The 17,431-nt window shown below is 37.9% G+C and overlaps 1 long non-coding RNA gene across 1 annotated transcript in view; it reads left to right on the top strand.

The window, feature by feature from the left end:
- Positions 1-17,431, top strand: part of LOC137225430 (uncharacterized) — a 55,270-nt gene that overhangs the window by 22,473 nt on the left and 15,366 nt on the right. Inside the window, exons 2-3 of the long non-coding RNA XR_010943842.1 lie at positions 272-433; positions 5,394-5,475. This is a non-coding gene — a long non-coding RNA (uncharacterized lncRNA). The remainder of the gene's footprint in view (positions 1-271; positions 434-5,393; positions 5,476-17,431) is intronic.

Genomic DNA, 17,431 nt, shown 5'->3' with positions numbered 1-17,431 from the left:
ATCCAGAAGAAACAATCAACCTCCACCTGTTGTTTTAGAATGTGTACTTAATGATGTTAAATTTTAATTTTTATTTGAATAAGTAATATACTGGTAGAAACTTTAAAAAATCTATGCTCTAACAGAGCAAATCTTGTCATGTTTTCCTTCAGACCTTACATGTGCATGTAATTTACTCAATGGAGACACTAGTCTTTCGTCTTTTTAAATTTAAAATTATAACATGTGTTTTTCTATGCATTTTACTTTCTTTATAACTGTCATTTTGAAGAATCTTCTTTGAAGTAAAATTGAACACAGTATTCCACTGCTACCTTGGAAGGAGGAAGAAAAAACACAGAGAACACAACAGAAACTATTGGTAGCTATCCTGCCACATGGGTTAAGCACTGCTGTTAATAGTATGCAAAATAATTGTCAAGATCTTAATCAGGTACACTTCTGCCATGGTGAGTACAGTTTTATAAAATAAAATAATTGCATCAAAATGAATACCATTTAGGTTATGCATTTATTTTAGCAAGTGACTCAGACCTAAACCAAGTCACTTAACCTCACAAGAACTTAATTTCCACCTCTGTAAAATCAGAAATTTTATGAAGTTTCTAAGCCACTGATTACTTTTTTTTTTTAACATCTTTATTGGAGTATAATTGCTTTACAATGGTGTGTCAGTTTCTGCTTTATAACAAAGTGAATCAGTTATACATATACATATGTCTCCAATATCTCTTCCCTCTTGCATCTCCCTCCCACCCTCCCTATTGATTACTTGTTAAGCAATGAAAAAGTTTTGTTATATAGATAGTATTCTGGTGACAATTAACATTGTCAGCTTGAAGAAATATAGTATCCTTAGGATTTTTTGATTATATTATTATTTGTAACTTTTTAAAAATAATAATTTCCGGTGATTGAATTTCTGTTAGAGCTAAGCTGGTAGGTTTGTATTTTGGAGTTTTGAGCCCATGTTAATTTGTCCATATACTTTCCGAGTGTTTTTGCTACTGTCAGCTACAGAACTGATAGTGACAGAAGAGATAGAACAAAATGATGGTTGAGAGGAAGTGGAGTGAGCTGAGATTAACTCAGTTCAACAAGAAAGGTAGTGTCACGCTCTCAAAATGTTAAAGTATCTTTCTTTTTTTTTGGTCAACAAATATGACATCTTTGGACTTATGTTGAAATTAAAAAGAAATTCAACCATGGAATCATACAGAGTGACATCTGTAGGGACATATGAATGACATTGTTCATAAAAAGGGAAGGAGAATTTTACAAGCTAGAATTTATGAACTACATTCGTGTGAAATTAATAGAGTGATATACCTGTTAAATGCCTGAATTTCTAACGTAGCTTGGAAAAGTCTTGCCTATTTACATTTTCCCCTTTGATTTTATTTCTTGTTCAGAGCTATGCTTTAACTGTGTTCCACTCATTGTCACTGGAGAAAGACCATTTGTTCCATTCTAGAAGGAGCTTTGATTTTCCTCTAGTGTGAGATGCTTTGCAACTTAATCCACTTGGACTTAAGAGAAAGGACCACTCTAGAGCATATCGTCACCATTCTTGCCCCCACAGTTTTCCACTTTGATGGTGGCCACCGTCCTAATGATGGAGGCCCTCCACCTTCCTCCTCACATTTTCGCTGCACAGGGAAAATAGAGGAGACTCCAGTGTTGAAATGAAAGAACAGTGTATATAATGCCAAGGACAAGCAGGGAGAGAGCGAGCTGGGAGAATTTTCCAGAAATTTCTGCTCTTATAGGTGTATTTATTTCTCAACAGATATTCATGGAACTTTCATTTTTCTGCTGTAGTGCTAGACTCTGAAATTAAAGGAGTAAAGAAAATTTTGCCCTCAGGGAGCTTAGAGTCCACTCTAAAAGAGAAAAGCATGAAATAGACAAAATAAACTGAGAAACGTGTACATAGAAAAACAAATAAATAAATGGATACAATAGATGATTAGATAAATAGACAAAAAGTAAGTATAATTATGATGTGTGCTATGAAGAAAGTGTGCGGAGAGAGAGGGAGGGTCTGCCTGAAGGAGGAACATCAAAGCTGAGATGAGAGCCAAGGTCTGGTTGCTCATGGGCTTCCCAGGGCAGGGGGGTGAGTCCTCCTCCTTTTTGAACTCTGACCCAGGAACTACTCTGCTTTAGGAATCAGATTAACTTTCTCAGCACTCACCAGGTTCTCTCTGGGAAATTTCCTGAGCAAAACTTATTGAGCACAGTTGCCCAAATATTATTCCTGCCAAAGTCCTGCCTTCATCGCTCTAAGTGCTGACTACAGAGCTATTTGTTCTGGTTTCTGAGGAGTGAAAAGAGTTGCCTAATTTCAGAAGAATAAAATGAGACTGAAACTCTAGGTCCTTGGCTGTATCTTACTCTGCTAATTTTTCTCCATTGGAAGATTCTCTGGCAGAAAGAATTCATTGTCTTAGACAAAGGTTAGTGGGGATTGAGTTGGGAGGGACTCCTAAAGAGGTAGTTATTTGAAGTTTGGTTCTAGTGGTTTGGACATCACTTCTTTCTGTGTACATGTTAATAAAATTTCTTAGAAAAACACTTGAATATCAAAAGATTTGCAAATTAAGATTTGTAAATTAAGACCATTCTGGTTTCTCAGTTACTAATGAAACAAAGGAAAAAGCTTTGGACTGGTTTTGGGGGGAGACCCGAGTTATTGTACCCATTCTGCCCTTGAGTACCCTTGAAATCTTGTATGAATCATGTGCCTGCCTTGGATAAGAGAATTCCAAATTCATATACAAAATGAAGCTGGTAGACCAGATAACTTCCAAGAAATTTTACAACCAGATAACTTCCAAGATGCTTTACAGCTTTCACATTCTAAGATTCTGATCAATGTCTTGAAAAATTGTAAAAGGAACTTAGGATGATTGGAGCTCAAAGTTGTCTACGGGGCTTCCCTGGTGGCACAGTGGTTGGAAGTCCGCCTGCCGGTGCAGGGGACGCGGGTTCGTGCTCCGATCCGGGAAGATCCCACATGCCGCGGAAGGCTGGGCCCCGTGAGCCGCGCCTGCGCGTCCGGAGCCTGTGCTCCGCAATGGGAGGGGCCGCAACAGTGAGAGGCTCGCGTACTGCAAACAAACAAACAAACAAACAAACAAAAAGTTGTCTACGGAAGCCATTAGAAAGCCCACTATTTCCATTCATAGTTTCATCCTGCGCTTCAGTTTGAAGTGCCCTGCAAGTATTACCCGTCACACACTCACCTTGTTTCACATGTTTCTCTTCACTGCTGCCCTTTGCAATGGCATTAGACCTTTTGTTTTCACATAAGAGGACAGAAATACTTCTAGATTTGAAATTTCAGCTGGAAAGCCCAGAGGATAAGCAATAGAAATTGCTTCAATGCAATAAAAAAGGATTCAAGAAACTACAAAGTTTTCATTTTATAAAGAGCAGCAGACTTTGTAACGTAAAGAATGAAGATTGATAATGGGAACAACCGGGCAAATTTTTATGTTATCTGCAAGATCGGGATTTCTTCTGAAAATTCGAGAGCAGAGGCTTCGTCCTTGAAGCTGAGCAATATTCCCCCAAAGCCTTTGTTTGCCCTAATATTCCATAATGTTATGCTTTTACAGTCAGTAAGCCATTAGTAATCAAGGGATGTATAATTTATTAATTACACTCCACATTAATATTTCATCGTTTTGGTTGCTGAGCAGATTTCTAAATCTACTTTTTAATTACATTTTAAAGATATAAATCTTCCAGGCAACCATTAGAAAAGTAATTTTTCTGCGTATTATGATGCCAATTACTTCAAAGCAGCTGGTTGTGAATTCTTGTGATGATAGTTGGTAAAGTGGTGCGTAGGTACTCTTCACTCATTTGAAAGCTAATTGAAGAGTAGTGAGAAGGGAGTGTTATAAAGAATGTGCAAAGACACAGAATAGCCAGGGGGGAGAAAAAGAAACAATGTCTATCAGAGAGTCATCCACAGCCACGGCAGCCCTCTTACCTAGGCAACACCAGTCAACGGTGAACATTTCCTGAGTTCTAAGATCTTGGGCTTTGGGTTTGATATTTACAGTTCACTGAAATAAGCAGCGCTTTTCTGTTATGACTCTGGTCCAAATAATGGCATGTTTAAGGCCATAAACAGAACTTCCTTACTTTTTTTCTCCCAATAGTCATGTCAGATGCCAGGGATAATGATTTTGTCTTTCTTTTTCCTTGAATTCCTGAGGAGCTGCTTTGCTTTGGCTGACATTTGAAAAACTCAGTTCCCCATGTTTTGAAAACTTTAGTGCCAGTTCCCTTAGATTTCTTTTGCCTGTCTGGCATTTTATGTGTTCTTAATTCTATTTTATTACCTCTAATATATAATTAGAGGTAAAAAATAGAATTATATAATTCTATTTTATAATAGAATTATAAAATAATTCTATTTTAATTACCTTTATGCTGGGACAATTTTTGAAAGTGAGTTCTAAATTTTTTCATATACTCAAGCTTTGGTGGTGACGACAGTGGTTTCGGCAGAAGGTAGATTGAGTCACTGAATTATACTTGGGGAAAATAACTGCTTATTTCTAAAACAACATTATTTCTGAAAACTTTGCCTTTCCATATATTCAAAAATATTTGTTGAATAAACCACTGAATAAATGTGGATGCACTTTTTACTCACAGAATGAGAAGTCTTTGTAAATTTTCTTTCTGCCCCTGCATGGGTTTGCCACTGTTCCTTTACTGGGTCTGAGATTTCCACCATAAAAATTCACTTCTTAGGTTGGACAAAACATGAGAGTTATTGCTTTGAAAAGACTATTGCTAAAATGCTTATGTGTCACCTGGGAGAAGCAGGTATGTACCCGCACTGTTCTCTGAGCTCATTTGCATGCCCTAATTATGTAGTTTAGCTCCTGTAGCCTTCTGAACTTCTGTTCTTACGGCAATTTAAAAAATTCTCTTTATTTATTAGGTGGCTTAATTATTTTCTTCATTTAAAAATAAGAAATACATCACACATACGAGAATGCATGAAACTTAAATATACTGCCAATAATTTTTCAAATGTTCTCCTTCCCTTACTGGTTTGTAAACTTCATGAGATCAAGGACCATCTCATGTTCACTGCTGGATCCCTGGGGTTTGATACAGTGCCTGGTACATAGTAGCACTTTCAAAAATATTTGTTAAATATACCACTGAATAAATGGGGATGTACATTTTACTCACAGAATGAAAAGTCTTTGGAAATTTTCTTCTAAAGGAGAATTTGGAGGGAAGACAGGACCCATTTACCTCTCAAGAAATATATAAAGAAATTTGAAAGTGAGAATGACATTTCTTTATCCTCCTACAAAGTTTAATAACTGATGAGTTTTTGTTTGTTTTTGTTTTAGGTCTTATTTTCTTATCAGAAGAATAGACGGACCTGAGTTATGATGTAAACTTCTATCTTTTTTTTTCTGGCTTCCTATTTAGGTAAGAAAAGTTTTGTTGAAACTGGAAATTGTAACTCCTTTCCAAGTCTGGAATGCATGATATTGCAAGTGCCCCAGAGAGTTTTTCTCTTCTACAAGACAATTTTTTTTTTATTAACCCAAAAGGGATAGTCTAAAAATACCCTTAATAAGCTGAAGTATATTGTATACATTTGCCAACTTCTGCCTTTTAATGTGCGGGGGGAATTCATGGACAACGTGGTTTATTTAACAGTCTACAGGCCAACTGGTCAACAGCATTAGACCCATACACTGTGAAACATCTCTCAGGGTTTAATATTTGAGATGAAACATGAGTGATTGTGTTTAAAAGGATCTTTCCTCCTAACTGGTGTGGTGGACCACACGAAGTAGTCTTTTTGTTTTACATCTTTATTGGAGTATAATTGCTTTATATTGGTGTGTTATTTTCTGCTGTATAACAAAGTGAATCAGCTATACGTATACACATATCCCCATATCCCCTCCTTCTTGCGTCCCCCTCCCACCCTCCCTACCCCACCCCTCTAGGTGGTCACAAAGCACCGAGCTGATCTCCCTGTGCTATGCGGCTGCTTCCCACTAGCTATCTATTTTACATTTGGTAGTGTATATATGTCCATGCCACTCTTTCACTTCATCCCAGCTTACCCATCCCCCTCCCTGTGTCCTCAAGTCCATTCTCTACATCTGTGTCTTTGTTCCTGTCCTGCCCCTATGTTCTTCAGAACCATTCTTTTTTTTTTTTAGATTCCATATATATGTGTTAGCATACAGTATTTGTTTTTCTCTTTCTGACTTACCTCACTCTGTATGACAGACTCTAGGTCCATCCACCTCACTACAAATAACTCAATTTCGTTTCTTTTTATGGCTGAGTAATATTCCATTGTATCTATGTGCCACATCTTCTTTATCCATTCATCTGTCAATGGACACTTAGGTTGCTTCCATGTCCTGGCTATTGTAAATACAGCTGCACTGAACATTCTGGTACATGACTCTTTTTGAATTATGGTTTTCTCAGGATATATGCCCCATAGTGGGATTGCTGGGTCATATGGTAGTCCTATTTTTCATTTTTTTAAGGAACCTCCATACAGTTCTCCACAGTGACTGTATCAATTTACATTCCCACCAACAGTGCAAGAGGGTTCCCTTTTCTCAACACCCTCTCCAGGATTTATTGTTTGTAGATATTTTGATGATGGCCATTCCGACTGGTGTGAGGTGATAACTCATTGTAATTGTGATTTGCATTTCTCTAATGATTAGTGATGTTGAGCATCCTTTCATGTGTTTGTTGGCAATCAGTATTTCTTCTTTGGAGAAATGTCTATTTAGGTCTTCTGCCCATTTTTGGGTTGGGTTGTTTGTTTTTTTGATTTTGAGCTGCATGAGCTTCTTGTAAATTTTGGAGATTAATCCTTTGTCAGTTGCTTCATTTGCAAATATTTTCTCCCATTCTGGGGGTTGCCTTTTCCTCTTGTTTATGGTTTTCTTTGCTGTGCAAAACCTTTTAATTTTCATTAGGTCCCATTTGTTTATTTTTGTTTTTATTTCCATTTCTCTGGGAGGTGGGTCAAAAAGGATATTACTGTGATTTATGTCATGGAGTGTTCTGCCTATGTTTTCCTCTAAGAGTTTTATAGTGTCTGGCCTTACATTTAGGTCTTTAACCAATTTTGAGTTTATTTTTGTGTTTGGGGTTAGGGAGTGTTCTAATTTCATTCTTTTACATGTACCTGTCCAGTTTTCCCAGCACCACTTACTGAAGAGGCTGTCTTTTCTCCATTGTAAATTCTTGCCTCCTTTATCAAAGATAAGGTGACTATATGGGCATGGGCTCATCTCTGGGATTTCTATCCTGTTCCATTGATCTATATTTCTGTTTTTGTGCCAGCACCGTACTGTCTTGATTACTGTAGCTTTGTAGTATAGTGTGAAGTCAGGGAGCCTGATTCCTCCAGCTCCCTTTTACTTTCTCAAGATTGCTTTGGCTATTCGGGGTCTTCTTTGTTTCCATACAAATTGTGAAATTTTTTGTTCTAGTTCTGTGAAAAATGCCATTGGTAGTTTGATAGGGATTTTATTGAATCTGTAGATTGCTTTGGGTAGTAGAGTCATTTTCACAATGTTGATTCTTCCAATCCAAGAACACGGAATTGCTCTCCATCTGTTTGTATCATCTTTGGTTTCTTTCATCAGTGTCTTATAGTTTTCTGTATACAGGTCTTTTGTCTCCTTAGGTAGGTTTATTCCTAGGTATTTTATTCTTTTTATTGCAATGATAAATCGGAGTGTTTCCTTAATTTCTCTTTCAGATTTTTCATCATTAGCATATAAGAATGCAAGAGATTTCTGTGCATTAATTTTGTATCCTGCTACTTTACCAAATTCATTGATTAGCTCTAGTAGTTTCCTGGTAGCATCTTTAGGATTCTCTATGTATAGTAACATGTCATCTGCAAACAGTGACAGTTTTACATCTTCTTTTCTAATTTGGATTCCTTTTATTTCTTTTTCTTCTCTGATTTCTGTGGCTAAAACTTGCAAAACTATGTTGGATAATAGCGGTGAGAGTGGGTAACCTTGTCTTATTCCTGATCTTAGTGGAAATGGTTTCAGTTTTTCACTATTGAGACTGATGTTGGCTGTGGGTTTGTTATATATGGCCTTTATTATGTTGAGGTAATTTCCCTGTATGCCTACTTTCTGGAGGGTTTTTATCATAAGTGGGTGTTGAATTTTGTCAAAAGGTTTTTCTGCATCTATTGAGATTATCATATGGTTTTTATCCTTCAGCTTGTTAATATGATGTATCACATTGATTGATTTGCATATATTGAAGAATCCTTGCATTCCTGGGATAAACCCCACTTGATCCTGGTGTATGATCCTTTTAATGTGCTGTTGGATTCTGTTTGCTGGTATTTTGTTGAGGATTTTTGCATCTATGTTCAGCAGTGATATTGGCCTGTAGTTTTCTTTTTTTGTGACATGTTAGTCTGGTTTTGGTATCAGCGTGATGGTGGCCTCGTAGAATGAGTTTGGGAGTGTTCCTCCCTTTGCTATATTTTGGAAGAGTTTGGGAATAGATGTTAGCTCTTCTCTAAGTGTTTGATAGAATTATCCTGTGAAGTCACCTGGTCCTAGGCTTTTGTTTGTTGGAAGATTTTTAATCACAGTTTCAATTTCAGTGCTTGTGATAGTTCTGTTTATATTTTCTATTTCTTCCTGGTTAAGTCTTGGAAGGTTGTGCTTTTCTAAGAATTTGTCCATTTCTTCCAGGTTGTCCATTTTATTGGCATAAAGCTGCTTATAGTAATCTCTCATCATCTTTGGATTTCTGCAGTGTCAGTTTTTACTTCTCCTTTTACATTTCTAATTCTATTGATTTGAGTCTTCTCTCTTTTTTTCTTGATGGTGTGGCTAATGGTTTATCAATTTTATTTATCTTCTCAAAGAACCAGCTTTTAGCTTTGTTGATCTTTGCTATCATTTCCTTCATTTCTTTTTCATTTATTTCTGATGTGATCTTTAGGATTTCTTTCCTTCTGTTAACTTTGGGGTTTTTTGGTTCTTCTTTCTCTAACTGCTTTAGGTGTAAGGTTAGGTTGTTTATTTGAGATGTTTCTTGTGTCTTGAGGTAGGATTGTATTGCTATAACCTTCCCTCTTAGAACTGCTTTTGCTGCATCCCATAGATTTTGGGTGGTTGTGTTTTCATTGTCATTTATTTCTAGGTATTTTTTGATTTATTCTTTGATTTCTTCAGTGATCTTGGTTATTTAGTAGCATATTGTTTAGCCACCATGTGTTTGTATTTTTTACAGATATTTTTCCTGTAATTGATACCTAGTCTCACAAGATTGTGGTCGGAAAAGATACTTGATACGATTTCAATTTTTTTTAATTTACTAAGGCTTTATTCGTGTCCCAAGATATGATCTATCCTGGAGAATGTTCCATGAGCACTTGAGAAGAAAGTGTATTCTGTTTTTGGATGGAATGTCCTCTAAATATCAATTAAGTCCATCTTGTTTAATGTATCATTTGAAGCTTGTGTTACCTTATTTATTTTCATTTTGTATGATCTTTCCATTGGTGGAAGTGGGGTGTTAAAGTCCCCTAGTATGATTGCATTACTGTCAATTTCCCCTTTTATGGCTGTTAGCATTTGCCCTATGTATTGAGGTGCTCATATGTTGGGTGCATAAATATTTACAATTGTTATATCTTCTTCTTGGATTGATCCCTTGGTCATTATGCAGTGTCCTTCTTTGTCTCTTGTAACAGTCTTTATTTTAAAGTCTATTTTGTCTGATGCGAGAATTGCTACTCCAGCTCTCTTTTGATTCCCATTTGCATGGCATATCTTTTTCCATCCCCTCACTTTCAGTCTGTATGTGCCCCTAGGTCTGAAGTGAGTCTCTTGTAGACAGCATATATATGGGTATTGTTTTTGTATCCATTCAGCCAGTCTATGTCTTTTGGTTGGAGCATTTAATCCATTTACATTTAAGGTAATTATCAATATGTATGTTCCTATCACCATTTTCTTAATTGTTTTGGGTTGGTTATTGTAGGTCTTTTCTTTCTCTTGTGTTTCCTGCCTAGAGAAGTTCCTTTAGCATTTGTTGTAAAGCTGGTTTGGTGTCTGAATTCTCTTAGCTTTTGTCTGTAAAGGTTTAAATTTCTCCGTCGAATCTGAATGAGATCCTTGCTGGGTAGAGTAATCTTGGTTGTAGGTTTTTCCCTTTCATCACTTTAAATATGTCCTGCTACACCCTTCTGGATTGCAGAGTTTCTGCTGAGAAATCAGCTGTTAACCTTATGGGGATTCCCTTGTATATTATTTGTTGTTTTTCCCTTGCTGCTTTTAATATGTTTTCTTTGTATTTAATTTTTGACACCTTGATTAATATATGTCGTGGTGTGTTTCTCCTTAGATTTATTCTTTATGGGACTCTCTGCGCTTCCTGGACTTGACTATTTCCTTTTCCATATTATGGAAGTTTTCAACTATAATCTCTTCAAATATTTTCTCAGTCCCTTTCTTTTTCTCTTCTTCTTCTGGGATGCCTATAATTCGAATGTTGGTGCATCTAATGTTTTTCCAGAGGTCTCTGAGACTGTCCTCAATTCTCTTCATTTTTTTTCCTTTATTTTGCTCTGTGGTAGTTATTTCCACTATTTATCTTCCAGGTCACTTTTCCATTCTTCTGCCTCAGTTATTCTGCTATTGATTCCTTCTAGAGAATTTTTAAGTTCATTTATTGTGTTGTTCATCATTGTTTGTTTGCTCTTCAGTTCTTCTAGTTCCTTGTTAAACGTTTCTTGTATTTTCTCCATTCTATTTGCATGATTTTGGATCATCTTTACTATCATTACTCTGAATTCTTTTTCAAGTAGACTGCCTATTTCCTCTTCATTTTTTTTTTTTTTTTTTTTTGGCTTGGTGGGTTTTTAGTTTGCTCCTTCATCTGCTGTGTGTTTCTCTGTCTTTTCATTTTGCTTAATTTACTGCCTTTGGGGTCTCCTTTTCACAGGCTGCAGGTTCCCGCTGTTTTTGGTGTCTGCCCTGAGTGGCTAAGGTTGGTTCTGTGCATTGTGTAGGCTTCCTGGTAGAGGCGACTGGTGCCTGTGTTTTGGTGGATGAGGCTGGTTCTTGTCTTTCTGATGGGCAGGACCGCATCTGGTGGTGTGTTTTGGGGTGTCTGTGAACTTATTAGGATTTTAGGCAGCCTCTCTGCTAATGGATGGGGTTGTGTTCCAGCCTTGTTAGTTGTTTGGAATAGGGTGTCCAGCACTGTAGCTTGCTAACTTGAGTGGCGCTGGGTCTTAGTGTTGAGATGGAGATCTCTGGAAGAACTTTTGCCATTTGATATTACATGGGACCAGGAAGTCTCTGTTGGACCAATGTTCTGAACTTGGCTCTCCCACCTACAAGGCTCAGGCCTGACACCCAGCTGGAGCATGAAGACCCTGTCAGCTACATGGCTCAGAAGAAATGGATTGATAAAAAAGCAAGAAAAAAAAGAATAAAATAATTAAAATAAATAAAATTATTAAAAATAAAAATATAAAAATGTAATAAAAAAAGAAAGAAGAGAGCAACCAAACCAATTAACAAATCCAACAATGGTAACAAGCACTAAAAACTATACTAAAAAAAAAAAGGACAGACAGAAACATAAGAGAAATGGTAAAAACAAAGCTATACAGAGAAAATCACACAAAGCAGCATACACATACACCCTCACAAAAAGAGAAAAAGGAAAAAAATATATATATATAAGAAAAAAGAAGAGCACAACCTAATCAATAAACAAATCTACCAATGGTAATAAGCTCTAAATATTAAACTAAGATAAACATAAAACCAGAAACAAATTAGATGCAGAAAGCAAACCCCAAGTCTACTGGTGCTCCCAAAGTCCACTGCCTCAATTTTGGGATGATTCGTTGTCTATTCAGGTATTCCACAGAGGCAGGGTACATCAAGTTGATTGTGGAGATTTAATCCGCTGCTCCTGAGGCTGCTGGGAGGAATTTCCCTTTCTCTTCTTTGTTCGCACAGCTCCCGGGGCTCAGCTTTGGATTTGGCCCCGCCTCTGCATGTAGGTCGCCTGAGGGTGTCTGTTCTTCACTCAGACAGGACGGGGTTAAAGGAGCAACTGATTTGGAGGCTCTGGCTGACTCAGGCTGGGGGTTTGGAGGGGTACAGAATGAGGGGCGATCCTGCAGCGGCAGAGGCCGGGCATGACATTGCACCAGCATGAGGCATACCGTGTGTTCTCCCGGAGAAGTTGTCCCTGGATCCCGGGACCCTGGCAGTGGCGGGCTGCACAGGCTCCCCGGAAGGGAGGTGTGGATAGTGACCTGTGCTCGCACACAGGCTTCTTGGTGGCGGCGGCAGCAGCCTTAGCGTCTCATGCCTGTCTCTGGTGTCCGTGCTGATAGCCGTGGCTCGCGCCCGTCTCTGGAGCTCCTTTAAGCAACGCTCTGAATCCCCTCTCCTGCACACCCTGAAACAACGGTCTCTTGCCTCTTAGGCAGGTCCAGATTTTTTCTCGGACTCCCTCCAGGCTAGCTGTGGCACACTAGCCCCCTTTAGGATGTGTTCACACAGCCAGCCACAGTCCTCTCCCTGGGCTCTGACCTCCGAAGCCCAAGCCTCAGCTCTCAGACCCTGCCTGACCTAGCAGGTGAGCAGACAAGCCTCGGGCTGGTGAGTGCTGGTCGGCACCGATCCTCTGTGCGGGAATCTCTCCACTTTGCCCTCTGCATCCCTGTTGCTGTGCTCTCCTCTGTGGCTCCAAAGCTTCCCCCACTCCCACCCCTTGTCTGCACCAGTGTGTGGAAACTTTTCCTCCTTCACAGCTCTCTCTCATAGGGGAAGGTCCTGTCCCTATTCTTTTCTCTCTGTTTTTTCTTTTTTCTTTTGCCTTACCTAGGTACGCGGGGAGTTTCTTGCCTTTTGGGAAGTCTGAGGTCTTCTGCCAGCATTCAGTAGGTGTTCTGTAGGAGTTGTTCTACATGTTGATGTATTTTTGATGTATTTGTGGTGAGGAAGGTGATCTCCATGTCTTACTCCTTCACCATCTTGAAGGTCCCTTCCAAAGTAGTCTTTTTGGCTTTAGAACTTTCCATTATGGAGCATAGGTTAATAGTTATGTACATAGACCTTTTTTCTGTGACACTTACTCATTCACAATCAGGCAATTGGGTCATTGCAGTGGGGGAGGAGGGGGAGCTATGGGAAGTCTAGACTGAAGTCTGGGGTTCTTATCTGTTCTCAGGGAAGAATTAAAATTGGGAGAGAAAGATGAGAGAAAGGAGGTAGCAAAAGTTTAAAAAAAAAAGTAGTCACGATCCTTATGACACAAAACAGTCAAAAGAAAAAGATGGTAGATATAAAGGAAAAATATTAAGCAGCATTTAAAAAACTGCTCTACGCAAGCCATTTCTCCCCTCTTGCATACGTCTAAAGAGACGGAGGCAACTTTAAAAATCATTCCTTGGAGCCTCAGGTGGATAAAGGGTTATATTTCCATCCACTTCTGGTTAGGTCGAGGGAGGAGCATTTAGACCTCACACCCTTGTCTTAGGGCAGCTAAGTTACAAAGTTGAAGAGCCCTTGGCATGTGATGTGCTTTTTCATAATAATAATAATAATAATAATAATAATAATAATAATACAATAAGGCTGCAGCAATGCTTCACTTCCGTGGAATTGCCCTTTTTCATTTTTGGGAATTCCATGTTTGTGGCAGAACCCTTTGCTATTCACGCTACTTTCTATAACTGGATGCACAAAACAATAAATGAGCCTGGCTCAGTTTGCATCCTCTTTCTATCACAGTTATTCCGTGCGGAAATGTCTACTATTGATTTACTTTCTCTCTGGAAGAAACCTTTTCTCCCTTTCTCTCGTTTCTTCATTTCTTCTCCCTCTTGGTTTCCATCTGTCTTCTTTTCCCAAATCATACAGATTCTTGTCTCTTTGATTTTCTTCTATTTATTCTCTCAAGCTCTTATCTTGCTGGGAAAGGACGAGGAATTCACAGACAAGGAATATCAGTGGTCACACATATACCAACCGAACCACAGAGGTAAGGGCAAAGCATCTTCCCTGAAAGGATTTTCCCTGAGTGGAGACGTGTTTGTGTAGGACATCACATAGTCCCTCTGCCTTCTCAGTGTCTCTTGTATCATTTTTCCAATGGCTATTGGAAGTTAAGAATGCATGTGAATTTAACTGAGTGAGTTGCAATGTAAGTTTGAATGGCAGGAGCAAGGCGGGAAGGGTAACTAAAGAGCTTAGGGGTTAACATCATTAAAGGGCTGAGTTCCCTGCACTCATGCAGTGACTCGGTCTGAGGGTAGGCTTGCTGAAAGAATAAAATTGATAGAACAAAAACAATGACAACAGATATATATCATAACATACTGTGTACCTATATGCCAGACACTTTATATTAGCTCTTATTGTCACAACTGCTTTACTGGTGGGTGTTATTATCTAGTTTGGAAATGGAAATCTTGTCTCAGAGAAGTTCAGCGATAATCCCAGGATTGCCCAGTATGATGTGTATTCATAGCCAAGTTCTCTCTGACCTAGTGCTCTTGCTGTACATTTTACTATCCCTGGAGCATGCAAGAGGTAGCCATCTTGCCATTTGGATGACCATGGGTGTTCAAGAACATGTTGAAGAATTTCAAAAGCAAAATCTGTCCTTTTCCCCTTTCACCATTTGAACCTAATTCTTAACATTGGTCCTTCATAAAGTTAGATTTTGTACTCTTAAGGTCCAGATCATTGGATCTTTTCATTTTTCTGTGTTTATACAAAGGGCATTGAAGCTAAATGTTTCTGAGCGAAGGACAATAGGAATAGTGTAGTAGTAAGAGCATAGATTCTGAAATCAAGCCATCTAATTTCTTAAATCGAATTCCGCTACTGGCAGTGTCACTAGGGCACGTTACTTACTGATTCTGTGCCTCAGTTTCCTCTTTGTATATCAGGCCTTACAACAGTACTTACGTTACAGGTTATTGAGAGAATAAAGTCAGTTAATATATGTAAAGCTCTTGGACAGTGTATGTCATTTATATAGAAAGAACAGTGTCAACTATTATTATTTTATGTTTTCTTTATTTACCAATAATTGACATTTAAATATATATGATAAAATCATAGTTGGTGAATTCAATACTATAAAAATCAAACCATGTTAACTTTCATGATGATTCAAAAAGATACTGTTTTTCATGCATTGGATGCAGTTGATCAAATTAAAATGAAATAGGAAACTGTATAAATTAATATACTTGTTCAGTAAAGTTGTTGTGGAATCTGTTACTTAAGTCCCCAAGTTCGAGCTTTGCAAAGTGAGGTTCAGAATGACTTAAAGTGCAGCAAAATGAAAAATTTCAGAAACCATCCACCCCAAAGTTTGGAGAAACCAGATCAAATGTAAATTCCAAGGGAGAGCAATTGTGTTCTATTGTTAACTTCTCTTTAGATTGCTTTGAGCTAATGTTCAGTGTTAATGCCTGGCAAATCCCAAACAGGGAAAAACATAGGTACTTATCTTTCATATTATATATGACTAAAATTAAAGTTGATTTGTCCATTAAGCAGTGCAGTAATAGGTCTTCTGACTTTTCATAAGGCATTAAAGGAGTGATGCATATCAAGAAGACATTCTATTTCTAAAGAACACTAATCAATGCTGAGAACATTTGCTATAAATTATTCACATTTGTTATAAACCACTCCATCCTTTTAAAAATTAACAGTGCACAACCTACAATCTAGGAACAAAAGTAGGGCTACCTCACCTTGAAAAGTTTGAATATGAGGGGCTGATTACAATAAGAGAGCAAATAGGATACTAAGACTTGAGTTCAGTGTATTATGAGGAATAAATCACTGAGCAGCCTAACATCTGATAGAACATGATCCCTGCTCCTTCTTGTGTGTTCTTTCACCACACATTAATATTTCATGCAACCATTTCAAAATAAAGTCATAATGTGAGTCATAAATCACAAAACAGTAGTAATAAACCACTTTGGTTTATATTAGCTGTATACGGATGATACTTAAGTATTTCCACCATTAGCCTGGACTATTTGAGCTTTCTCTGGACCACATTTGCTCTATTTCTTCCATTTTAAGTGGTGGGAATATGGGAAACAATGCTAAATTCATTCATTAGTAATAAAACAGTGCTACTTGTTCTCATAATTGATTTCATTTCAACTTGGATCTGTGAAAATGATAGCGCAGTTGAAAGTGATAACATTATTGATCTTATTTTCTCAAAGAGCATACCCTTCCAATGAAACCTACTGAGGGGTCAAGGGGCATCATATAGAAATAAAATATTGAAAGAAAAAGTAGAGCAATGAGTTGAAGACGGGAATGATTGAATGTATAAATAGGGTTTGTACTCATTAATAAATGGCTTATTCTTTAGATAAGCTTCCCAAATGAGGCTCTCATAATGTTTCATCTTGGTCTTATGGTTGTTATTAATATTGTTTTGGTTTCATTCTAGAGGAATCTGTTCCATCCTATTGCTTGAATATTCTTGAAATTGTTAGTACTAACATCTGAAGAGGCTGGATAAGATTATATCTGGAAATATATATACCTATATTCTAGATGTGAATAAAAAGCTCATGAGTTAAAGCACCTGGAACTCATAAAAATGGAACTCCCAGCAATCAGACGTATTGACCAAGACATAAAACACATACATATATTACAGCCTTGTAAATATTTGAAGGAGATGCTCTTGGTGGTTTCTTGTGCTTAACCTCACTTTATACTCTTCAGGATGGGGACACTGTTTATGGATCAACAGTTGGGTTGGTCCGCGAGCCTATGGCCCGAAACTCATAAAGTGAAAGTGAGGTTAACACTTAATGCCCTTGATGGATGCTCATGGTTTCTCTTAGATGCCAGATATGCAAAGGGACCAACCCTGTTTCATCATCAGAAAAAGTAAACAAGTATAGTCACTGGATTGGGATGTGGTTGGAATGAAGCTATTAAGAGGATTCCCAAAAGCATACTGAGTAAAAATCTATTTATTTCTTATTCATCAAAATTTTCTTGACTTTCAAAAAATTTATCGATCAAGGGTGGACCATTCAAGTCTCCCTGGGGGTCGCACAGGTTATATGTTTGAGAGAAGTGGGCTGGGCTCCTCAAGTCCTGTAAAACATATGTTGTATCTGAAGAGTACAATGTCTGCCCAGTCACTACAGAAAGTATGGGAACATGGTCTCTGTTGTCAGGTCATCAGCTTTTTATGTATTGGATCCAGACCAGGTTAAGATACGAATTAGCCTGTGTGGGCTAAAACACACTTTCCAGTCTGATTTGCTCTGCCTGTTACCAGCTTGAGACATCTGTGTCCACATCTAGGCAGGAACTTG

Source organism: Pseudorca crassidens, chromosome 5, assembly GCF_039906515.1.
Source record: "Pseudorca crassidens isolate mPseCra1 chromosome 5, mPseCra1.hap1, whole genome shotgun sequence".
NCBI lineage: Eukaryota > Metazoa > Chordata > Mammalia > Artiodactyla > Delphinidae > Pseudorca > Pseudorca crassidens.
Note: the sequence above shows the minus strand (reverse complement) of the source record. Positions and strands in the feature narration are given on the sequence as shown.